Source organism: Arachis ipaensis, chromosome B06 (genome assembly GCF_000816755.2).
Source record: "Arachis ipaensis cultivar K30076 chromosome B06, Araip1.1, whole genome shotgun sequence".
Classification (NCBI taxonomy): domain Eukaryota; kingdom Viridiplantae; phylum Streptophyta; class Magnoliopsida; order Fabales; family Fabaceae; genus Arachis; species Arachis ipaensis.
The window spans coordinates 113,105,507-113,116,141 of NC_029790.2; positions in this window are offsets into that span (position 1 = coordinate 113,105,507).

Sequence of the window (10,635 nt, forward strand, 5' to 3'; positions counted from 1 at the left end):
TGTCCCAGGGATTACTCCGATTCAGAAATCCAGACGCCTAGCGAGGGGCCTCTCAACCTGCATCTGAAAACAACAACACAGTATGGGATGAGAACCGGAGGTTCTCAGCATGGTAAAGGTGCCACGCGTATAATAAATAAGGTCTTGGGAATACCAGAGGCAATCCTAAAACTCCATCATACAATTGCAAAGCTTAATTTCTAATCATAAGCCATAAAAAGGGGTAGTGGCCTAATGAATTCTAACCTTACACATTTTAAACCTAACATTAACTCCAAACCGGTCCACCCTTCCTCCGCTCCTCCATCAGCAATTAGTTTACACAGACAAATAAGCAAACAAGGCAAGCACAAGTAACTTCCAAGTAATACAGATAACAAGTACAACACATAGCATGTTATAATCACGTAGGCATTCCCAAATAGTTCACAATCAAGCAATTCAAACAATGTGCACATGATGCATGCCTGTCTTATGGCTGTTGATATCAACTGTTGGTTACGTAGCCATCCCGACATGTTCTCAAGCTTAGAAATATACCATGGGGAGAATCCCCAAGCTGACATAGGGAAGAGAACGCCCCCAAGCTCAATAATATCCATGGGACGAATCCCAAGCTGACATGGGGAGAAGAGACAACACCCCAAGCTGACATGGGGAAAACAATACCCCAAGCTCAATAACAACCACGGGAAAAATCCCGGCTGACATGGGAACAACGCCCCAAGCCTAAGTTATTCAATCATTTTCTCATAATTATCAGTTTCATTCTCAAAACCAATTCATATTTCATCTCATCATTCTCAACTTTACTTAACTCATTGCTCATACATTTTATTATTCTTGATTGATTAACATCATCAATTCTCAACTTTTATTTCATTCTTTGTTCCTCATTCTTCTTTCTTCTCTTTATCTCTCAATATCATTGTCTTTAACTTTAACCCTTCCTAGGGGCAACTTACATTTCTTTTCATTTTCTAAACTTGTTTAATCTAAAACCTTCTTGTGTTGTAAATACTTATGCACGACCTATTTTTCTGGGTAAGGTAACCCTAGAGATCCTAATCTTCAACTTAAGTTAGGTTTTGCTGAACTTGGATTAGAATTGAATTTTTTACAAAATTTAGAATTCTGCTACTGTATTTATAAAATTCTAGAAAAACAGACAGCAGCAATATTTTTATAAATTCCACAATAATTCTAATTCTAATCAGTTGCCTCTAAATTTTGGTGAAATTACATTCAACATTCCCAAGTTTAAGAATCCACAAGTTTCAGGTTCATATCACTTCATTTAAGTAATTAATTATCAATTGGAAGAGGTGCCCTATTATTATAAATCAGTTCAGAATTTTCAGCAAACAACCCATCTTCCAAATGACTTATCTAAGTCTACAAAATAGATATGGACCTGAAACTTATCCTCACTTAAAATAGACTGATAAATCTTTAAATCCCTTTTGGAAGCAACTCAAAATTCTGTTTAAATCCAAAGTTATAGCGTCTGGAAGTTGGTACTGCAAAACCAGAAAACCAGAAAAATCTACAGCAACCACTAAACTTCAAAAAATCATATATTCCAAACCATTTGGCCAAATTCCCTGAAATTTTTCTGGAATAATCTTGACTTATAGAAATTTATTAGAAAAATAGATTAGTTCGAAAATCATGTCCAGATTATTCCCAGTTTTTGTTTTAAGTTGCTGTCCAAACAGATTAGGAATTTTTGCAGCAAGACTTCTCAATTTCACTAACCAAATTTAGTCCTCTAGGTTTCTAACTTATACTAATTCACCATTTCTCTCATTCATCACCATATCTACTTTAATTATATCATAACCCTACTCCAAAACCTCAGTTTCATGTACCTATCAGAAATTACCATGATTTATATCATACAAGCACACTTTAAAGCATTAAAATTCTGCACTTCTTCTAACAATAATAAACCAACCAATCAATAGAATTTCAGCAACATCAACCTTACTAACCCATCACCTTCAACTAGAAATTGCATCTAACAATTACCCATTACCCATAATTCTAACCTTTACCCATAAAACCTGCACATTTATAACATATCAAGCCCCATTTCATTAATACTATCTATTAACACATTAATACTCACACCAATTCATAAAACTCATACATTATTCAAAATTCCACCCTTCCAACCACAAGCTACCATATTAAAATTTATTAACTCATTTCCTCAATTCATTGATAACCACCCATAAATCATTATTAACCAATCAACAAACCATAACCACAAAATCTCATTAACATATACCAACAACATCATCAACTCATAAAACTAATCATTTAATGCATAAAATTATTTCAACTTATCCTATAGTTCTTCTAGCCTAAGTTTTCACACCACCTTATATATTAAACGCACGAAACCTAAATCATACCTTGGCCGATCACTATATTTTGCCCAAAGTAGCCTCACATGTCACAACACAGCCCCTCAAGCTTTGAGAAACCAACCAAAATCTTAGCTCCAATCACCATCAAACCTCCAACATATACACTTATACACTTAATTTCACATATATCACCATACATACTCAGAATTCACATTTAACATACTAGAACCAAAATTGGCTAGGGTTTATGAACCTTACCTTTTATGTGCCTCAATCGAACCAAACCTCACTCATTCCTCAACTCAATTTGATCCTATAACATCAATTTATTCAAAATCTTAACATCCAAAAACCTTAATATTCCCAAATTGAATAAGAGAGAATAGGGGATGGGATTTTGATTTTCTCACCTTGAAAGGTACTGGACTTTGTAGAGCTCGTCACTGCAGTCGCGTGGCCGCAAACGGTGCGACGATCGGAGTTTCGGATCAAAAGTTATCTTGGTTTAAAGTTTGAGCTAGGGTTTGAGAATCTCTTTCCTTCTCTCTTTTCATGGTGCAGCGTGGAAGTGATGAAGAAGAAGGGTAATGAGCTGAAGCTCATGTTTTAAATATATTGGGCTGGGCCTTGGGCCCAATACGGGCCCGGTTTGTCCGGTTCGGCCCAATCTTGTGCCAAATCCTTTAAAATTGGTGTCAAAATTCTCGTTTTGAAGAGCTCTATCTTATTTTGATATTAGATTTATATTTTAATTTTTTTAATTAAAATTTAATTTTTCTGTTAATTATCTACTAATTTTGCGGGGTTTACACTGCTGCTGTTGTCCCTACCGCATCCTCTGCCGCAGTTGCTGCTCACGTCGCCATCACCGCCGCCTTTGTCACCACGATATTAAAGAGAGACTGTAGCCACTATCATCAGATTGGTTTGTTGTTATGGTTATTATATTTTTTCATATTATTTTGTGAGTTCAATATTTTGTTAGGGCTATTGTTAAATTAGTGGTTACCTTTGTTTAATGAAGTATGTTATTAGGAGTTGTTGTGTTACTTTAATGTAAGTAAAAATTAAATTTGTCATGTCTCTTGTTAGTTTGGTTGATTTAAGAATTAGGTTTTAATTAATTAGAATAATAAGTTTTACCGATTCTTTTAAATTAGGTTTCGAATTAGTTTCAACTTGTGAATTTAATAAGTAATCCTTTTTATTAGGACGATGTTGTTTCCTTTTAGCTCAGTTGGAGTTTTTTTCTTTTGTTGTCTGTACAGTAATATTCCAGGTTAGTTTTCTATCTCTAAATATAATGAATTATTTAAATTTTATGTTGGATTACTTTTCCTAGGATAGAGTTTTAGGATGGAAGTAGGAGAAGGTCGTGTAGTGGCGCCTTCTCGAAACCCTTGTTTGCTGGAAAATTGTGACTTTATAAGGGGTTGAGCACTACTAGAACGGTTAGGATTTGATATTTTATTGAATTCCTGTATGTTATTAATTTATGCTTGCAGCTATTTCCTATATAAAAACTATTGTATTGGTTTGATGGATGTCGCTGAATTAAAGATAAGTTCTGCCGAGATATCGTTTAAATTGTTTAAAATGTGTTTGGTTTGTCAGAAAATGATAACTGTATTTGGCAGGAGATTCTAATTATATGGGATACTCTGTCAAAATTTTTAAAAAGTTTAATAATTTCAAGTGAAACAACATACCCAATTTTTTTATCGAAAGGAGCTGCAATGGGTGCAGGCAGTGACTACTGGTTATAGCATAAAGAGATCGATGCTGCACATCTGCATGTGTTGCTTAAGTGTGACCGAATTTCACCCTACCTCATGTGAGTTTTTTAAATCTTCGTAAATATTTCAATCAGTAACATACTAGCTTCTTAATCTAATTAAAACTTCATTACCCTATTCTATCATATAGGTTATTCTGAGAGGCAAATTTGGAGACCTCATTGAACAATTTTTCACGTTGATTTTGAGAATACGTCAGCGTGCAGCAAACTGATACAAATATTCGAAACTAGTTGTACTTAGTTGGAGTCCAATGAATATGGCCACTAGCTACCCAATTTACAATAGCAGATATCGTTTACATACCTTACAATGGTCGATTGGAAAGAAAACAGATAATGCCAGAGTTTGGGTTTGTGGGGATTCAGGCGGGGTTCATTCTGATTGATTTGGTGTATTGCACAACATAATTGAATTATAGTATTTCTGTCGCACTATGTACAAGGTATGCATGTTTAAATGTGAATGGTATGATCCAAGTTCGCGTCAAGAAAAAGTACAAGAACTACGATATCACTGAAGTTCATGTAACCAGAAAATATAGGCACTATGATCCTTTTAGACTACCTCAAAATACACGACAGGTATACTATTTGCCTTATTCGGGTTCATGCAAATCTAGTTGGGTGGTTGTGATTAAGACTAAGTCAAGAGGCCGCATCGAGTCTGATGATACAATAGAGGATTACGAACCTTACTAGATTGACGATCCAACTCCTTCGAAAATGGTGCTTGATACAGGTGATCCAATCTCCCTTAGGTTTGCTGTTATGGATGATAACATCATTGACCTTGGACTAGATGTCGATGCACTTCCACTAGAAGACGACGATCTTCAAGAAGAAGACGGGGTCGATGGCGATGAAGAAGAGGAAGACGAGTTCGATGATAATCAGAAAACTACATCGGAAGACGAGGATGGTGAACCAGAGGAAGAAGAAGATGAATCTGATAAGGGTTAATATAATTATAGTTTTGTGATATGTATTTCTTTAAGTTTTGTAACATCTATTTCTTTAAAAACCTAATTGTATTTGTAATATATATTTCAGTTACTATAAACATAGTTTTATGATTGCAAATAGTTAGCATTGTTTCAGATATTTCAATTACTATCATCGATATTTGTAGTTTATATTTTTCGTCCTTCACATCAGGTTTGAAGCACTATTTTAATTGTTAATTATCAGGATATACTAGAGATGAACGAAAAAAAATAATTTAAAAAAAATTAAAAATACTACCATCAAAATTATTGTCAGAATATTCTGACGGTAACATTATTGTAAAAAAAATTAAAAAATATTTCCGTCAGCATTACCTATAGTGGAAAAATGAATGATGTGGCGCCAATGTTACCGTCGCAAACGTCTAAATCCGTTTTCACACTAATTATATTCCGTCGCATAATTCAATGGTAATTATCGTCGGATGAAAAAAAATCTAACAATAAATATTTATCGACAAAGTTTATACTGTCTGATTATTTTTAACTGTAAATTCGATAATAATCAATATTTTTTTTGTAGTAATAATTAAAAAAGAAAAAAAAAATGTTTGATGTTCAATCTAATCACTTTTAGGTACCATGCTAGGCTTCATATATATCGATCTCTAGAATTTTTTGACCATTGAATCAAAGTGAACCCTTCTCATTGAAGTTAACCGACTGCCATAGAAAAGTACTTGAATTAAATGGTCTAAAATTTAATAGAAAATTCGTATTTGAACCCACCATTTGGATTTAGACACCTACATTAATTAAATAAAAAATAAAAAATGGAGAGATCGAAAAGATAATAAAGATAGAATGAGAAAATAAAATAAGAGTTCCATATTGTGTGTATGTAAGAGTTGGTGTCTGATGTAAAAACTAATAATGGAGTTCAAATAGTATTGCTAACGTTAAGATACTTAAAATATTTTATTTATCATTATGGTTTTGATTTTTAGAGAATTTATTGTTAAAACTAAATACTTTTAATAATCTGATAATAAATAATTAAAACTAATAATAGACTTGCCAGCAAAAATGATCTAATATGAGATGAAAATAAAGGCCTTAGCTAATGCACAAGTTTAAACTAAATAAATCATTTATCTTTTTCTTATTACATTTTTTCTATTTTTCATGATTTCATCTATCGTTTTTCTAGAAGTGATGACTCACTGCATTTTTTCATTGTTTATTTTAGGAATTTTTTGTAGCATCTAGAGTAGATTTGATGATCTTATCTTGCATATATTACCCTTTTCAATCATTGAAAAATAAATGAGAAATACACAACACAATTGTTTATATCATTGTCTTGTTGTTCTAAATTTGATATGGTAACCAAGTTAAACATTGTTATTGACTCACCCTCATATCACACAAAAATTTAAGTCGTTATCAAATTTTATGTTTTAAGTTTTTGTCTAATTTTTAAGGTGAAGAGATATATCATATCTTATATTATCTAAAATTAAAAATTTGATAATATTTATAAAATATAAGACAGCTCTTATCTTTAAAACTAATTTTTAGAATAAGTTAAATTCATTTAGTTTCTTATATATAACCAATAGTTGAATTGTATTTGAAGAATAGAGACATATCACAATCTTAAAATCTTTTGTTTTATTTTTGAAGAAAAATTATACTTGGAAAGACAATTTTGACTATGCATGTTTCAAAAAATCATTTGTGGGTCTAGACTCTAGATATATGAATCGATCTTAGCTTGCTCAGTTTAATTATCCTTGATTATTTTTCTCAACGAAAATCAATTTTTGCTATTAGAAATTGAGGAGAAATTAAATTTCCCCAACTAATTAACTACTTTTAATTGGTAGAACCAAAAACCATAAACTATTTTTAAAGCAAGAAATAATTCGTCCTAAAATAAATTACATAATTAAAAATTATACCAATTGCAAATTCAAACTAAAAAAGAATTACTCCTTTTGTCTTCTCACTAAAAGCACATATCGTAAATATAATTCTATATTTTAAAAAAATTGTTTCTAAGAAAAATTAATTTTACATAACAAAATATATAATGGGACACTCTACTGTACAGATTGGAGTAGTATAGAAAGAGAATATAATTCTTTTTATAGTTATTTTTATTATTTTATTATTACTCAAAATGTAGATCATATTTTTATTAATCTCTCTTTCATTCTATTAAAAAAAAATCTGTAAATTACATTTTTACTATATAATTCACCATATATAATATACTAAAAGATAGACGGACAGGTTAAAAAAGACACTGAATGAAAGATTAGGGTGTAAAAGAGAGGGGAGGTGCAATGAAAATGGAAGAAGGTGAGATTGGAATTTATGGGCATCGTTAATTTCATTTTTCGTCGGGACAAAGCATCTAGAACATCGTTCCTTGGAGCTTCCTCATTGGTCGGTGAGCCCCATAGCACGCTTCCCCATATATTCATGCACCAAATCGGGGTTTTCATATTCATACGAAAAAAAATAAAAAGAAGACAATTGTTATTCTTCACTATTTATCTAGAATNTAATAGAAAATATGGACGATTTTAAATAGTAAAAAAAATAAATAGTGCATTTTAAATAATAGAAAAGATGAACTGTCTATTTAAAATAACTATGTATTTATTTAAAATTAACATGGCTATTTTATATATACATATATCTCCTTTACAATGTAAACGAGATAATTTTTTATTTATCTCGTTTACAATGTAAACGAGATATATAAAAATTGAAAAAATACACGTATCTCGTTTACACCGTAAACGAAATACATGAAAAATTATCTCGTTTACTGTGTAAACGAAATAAGAAAGAGATATTTATTTTAGTAAATATTTTTTAAATTATTTATTTCAATAATTATTATAATTATTTTATTTATTAAAATAAAAAATTCTTAATGTATAACAATAAAATTTAAGTTATTTTATTTTAACTATCCCCTTTTTTCTATGTTCTCTTTCTTTTCATTACTCTTTTTCTTTTGTTTTTAAGAAAAAATAAATGATGAGAATTGATCGCTTTCTTACTTTGTTTCCGATATATCACTTTCTCAACCTTTACATTTTGGCACTCCCATGAAAGAAGCAAAATCACCAAGATCGACTAGTAGTAAATTAGAAAGGAAGAAGCCCAAAAACCCACATGTTGAAATTTTCTGTATCAAAACTTTTACATTAACCTACAAAGTTAGGAGAAAAATTAATTATTTTCTAATACAATTTTAAACAAAATAATTATTTTGTAATACAATTTTAAGCATGACAATTATTTTAGCCATACCTATACAAAAATTTCTTCTTTCTTCAAAATTAAAGTTTAAACAAACGAAAATTCAAGTTTTCAAAAAATGTCATATATACGCTAAAAATCAACTATTAAATCAATTACTAATTTATTATATATTTGTGTATAAATATATGTATTATTTAATTTATTTTTTTATATTTTATATTTTAATATATATTTATACAAATAACCAATTTAATGATTAGTTTTTTTGTGTATATTTATCATAGTTATAAATTCTAAAAAAAAAAAAAAGAAATTTAAGGACTAATTAAATTTATTCTTTATTCCAATAAAAAGAAGATGGTAGATACACAAGATCTATAGGTAACTAGTTATAGATAGAGAATCTCATAATCCTTTATAGATTTCTTTCAAATTTCCACACCCCCACACAAATTGTGAAAATGCAAAAGAACACACAAGAGTAGTGTATGTGGTGGAGTTCCCCGCAAGCATAAAACCCCTACTAATGCTTTGCTTCGAATGGAAAGGGAATGTACACTTTAGAACATAAATATTATACATTCCATTATTTAATCAAATCAAATCCCCAAAACTCCAAAAACTCACATCACACATCACATGAATGGTGAAAAAACCTTCCTTCAATACAATTCCTTCTCTTCCAATATTGCCGTTATCTTTGCCTTTTCCCTTATCCCATTCCCCCGCCAGCTCTACCGTAATATAACCAATTTTAATTTCTCACTTTGCTTAGAAACCCATCTCTCTTACATACCCTATTTTTTCTTTCTCCTCACACTCACATGTATTTCTATTTCTAGTTTTGATCCCCTCCTATACCATCTTATCCCTTTAGACCCAATTATATATGTGCCTAAGCAACATGCACCTACACAACAAAAAGATGGGCAAAAGTGAATAGTAGTGGACACAAATAGATACGTATAGAAAAAAAGTATATAGTATGTATTTAAGTAGCCAAATAATTTGAGCAATGTATGCTTATGCTTATACGTTGAGAAATAACTTTAATTTGTACTTATTTTTTCTGGGATCCCTCATTTAAGCAAATTAAAAGTGAAAGGAAAAAAAAAGTAGTGATAGATGCGTATAGAAGCAAAATGTATATTTTGCAATCTGCATTCACTCTTATATATATTCCGAATAAATTCATTCTTCTTTGTTATAATAATTAGATAAAAAATAAGACTCAAATTAATCGAGTCTCATACGTAATATAATATTTTGGAGATCGGTAAATTAATTAATAAATTAATAAATTCAACATACAAAAAAAAAAAAAAAGTACTAATACACCTCAACTCTTATACATGCATATAAGGCCTGCACACTCAGTACATACACCTTAATCTATAACAACTCAACCCCGGAATGAAATAATAATATTTAGGAAAACATGTGAGGACGAACTAGGTTGCTTTGGACAAAAGATTTAAACGACAATCAAGAAAACCTGTATATTTGTTGTCACAGACACGTTTTTGTTTTTGTTTTTCTGTTTCTTTTATTTGTAATTATTCTTTTGTTGTAATTATTACTATGAAGACTGCATTGATTTATATATATTATATTGAATTTTGCATAGAATTTTTTGGAATTTGCATAAGCTTTGTATATATTTTTTTTCTTTTTGTTCCTCTGATGCTTTTTTTTGTTAACAAAGATTAAATTTTAAATTTGTTATAAAAATTTTAATACTATATTATAAAATTACTTATTCTAAAATTTAAAGTTTTAAACTATTAAAAGAGATTGTGACAAGAAGAAAACTAATAAAAGAGACTTCTGCAATATATATATATAACCTTTAGAGTAATCTTCTGCACAGATTCAGGGAATTTATATTCACGTGCTTCATCAACTTGATTAATCAAATTCAGCAATCTAATTACATGTTCACTGCCCCACTCAGATGATAAACCGGCTTATAACTAAGATTCTATCTCCCTTTAAGTTATATTTATAATAATAACTATGATAGGAGTATCTGATGATATTGAATTATTGATTTCTTTTTAAAAAATTTTAATAATATGTATGCAGAGATCAGAGACTTTTAAAATATTTGATGTCTAAGGAATACATCCCCAAAAAAGAAGAGGTAGATCTTAAATTCAGTTACTAATTTCAATTTATTACTGCTTAATTGGTTAATATTCAAACTGCTTGTTATATTGATGAAAAACATCGC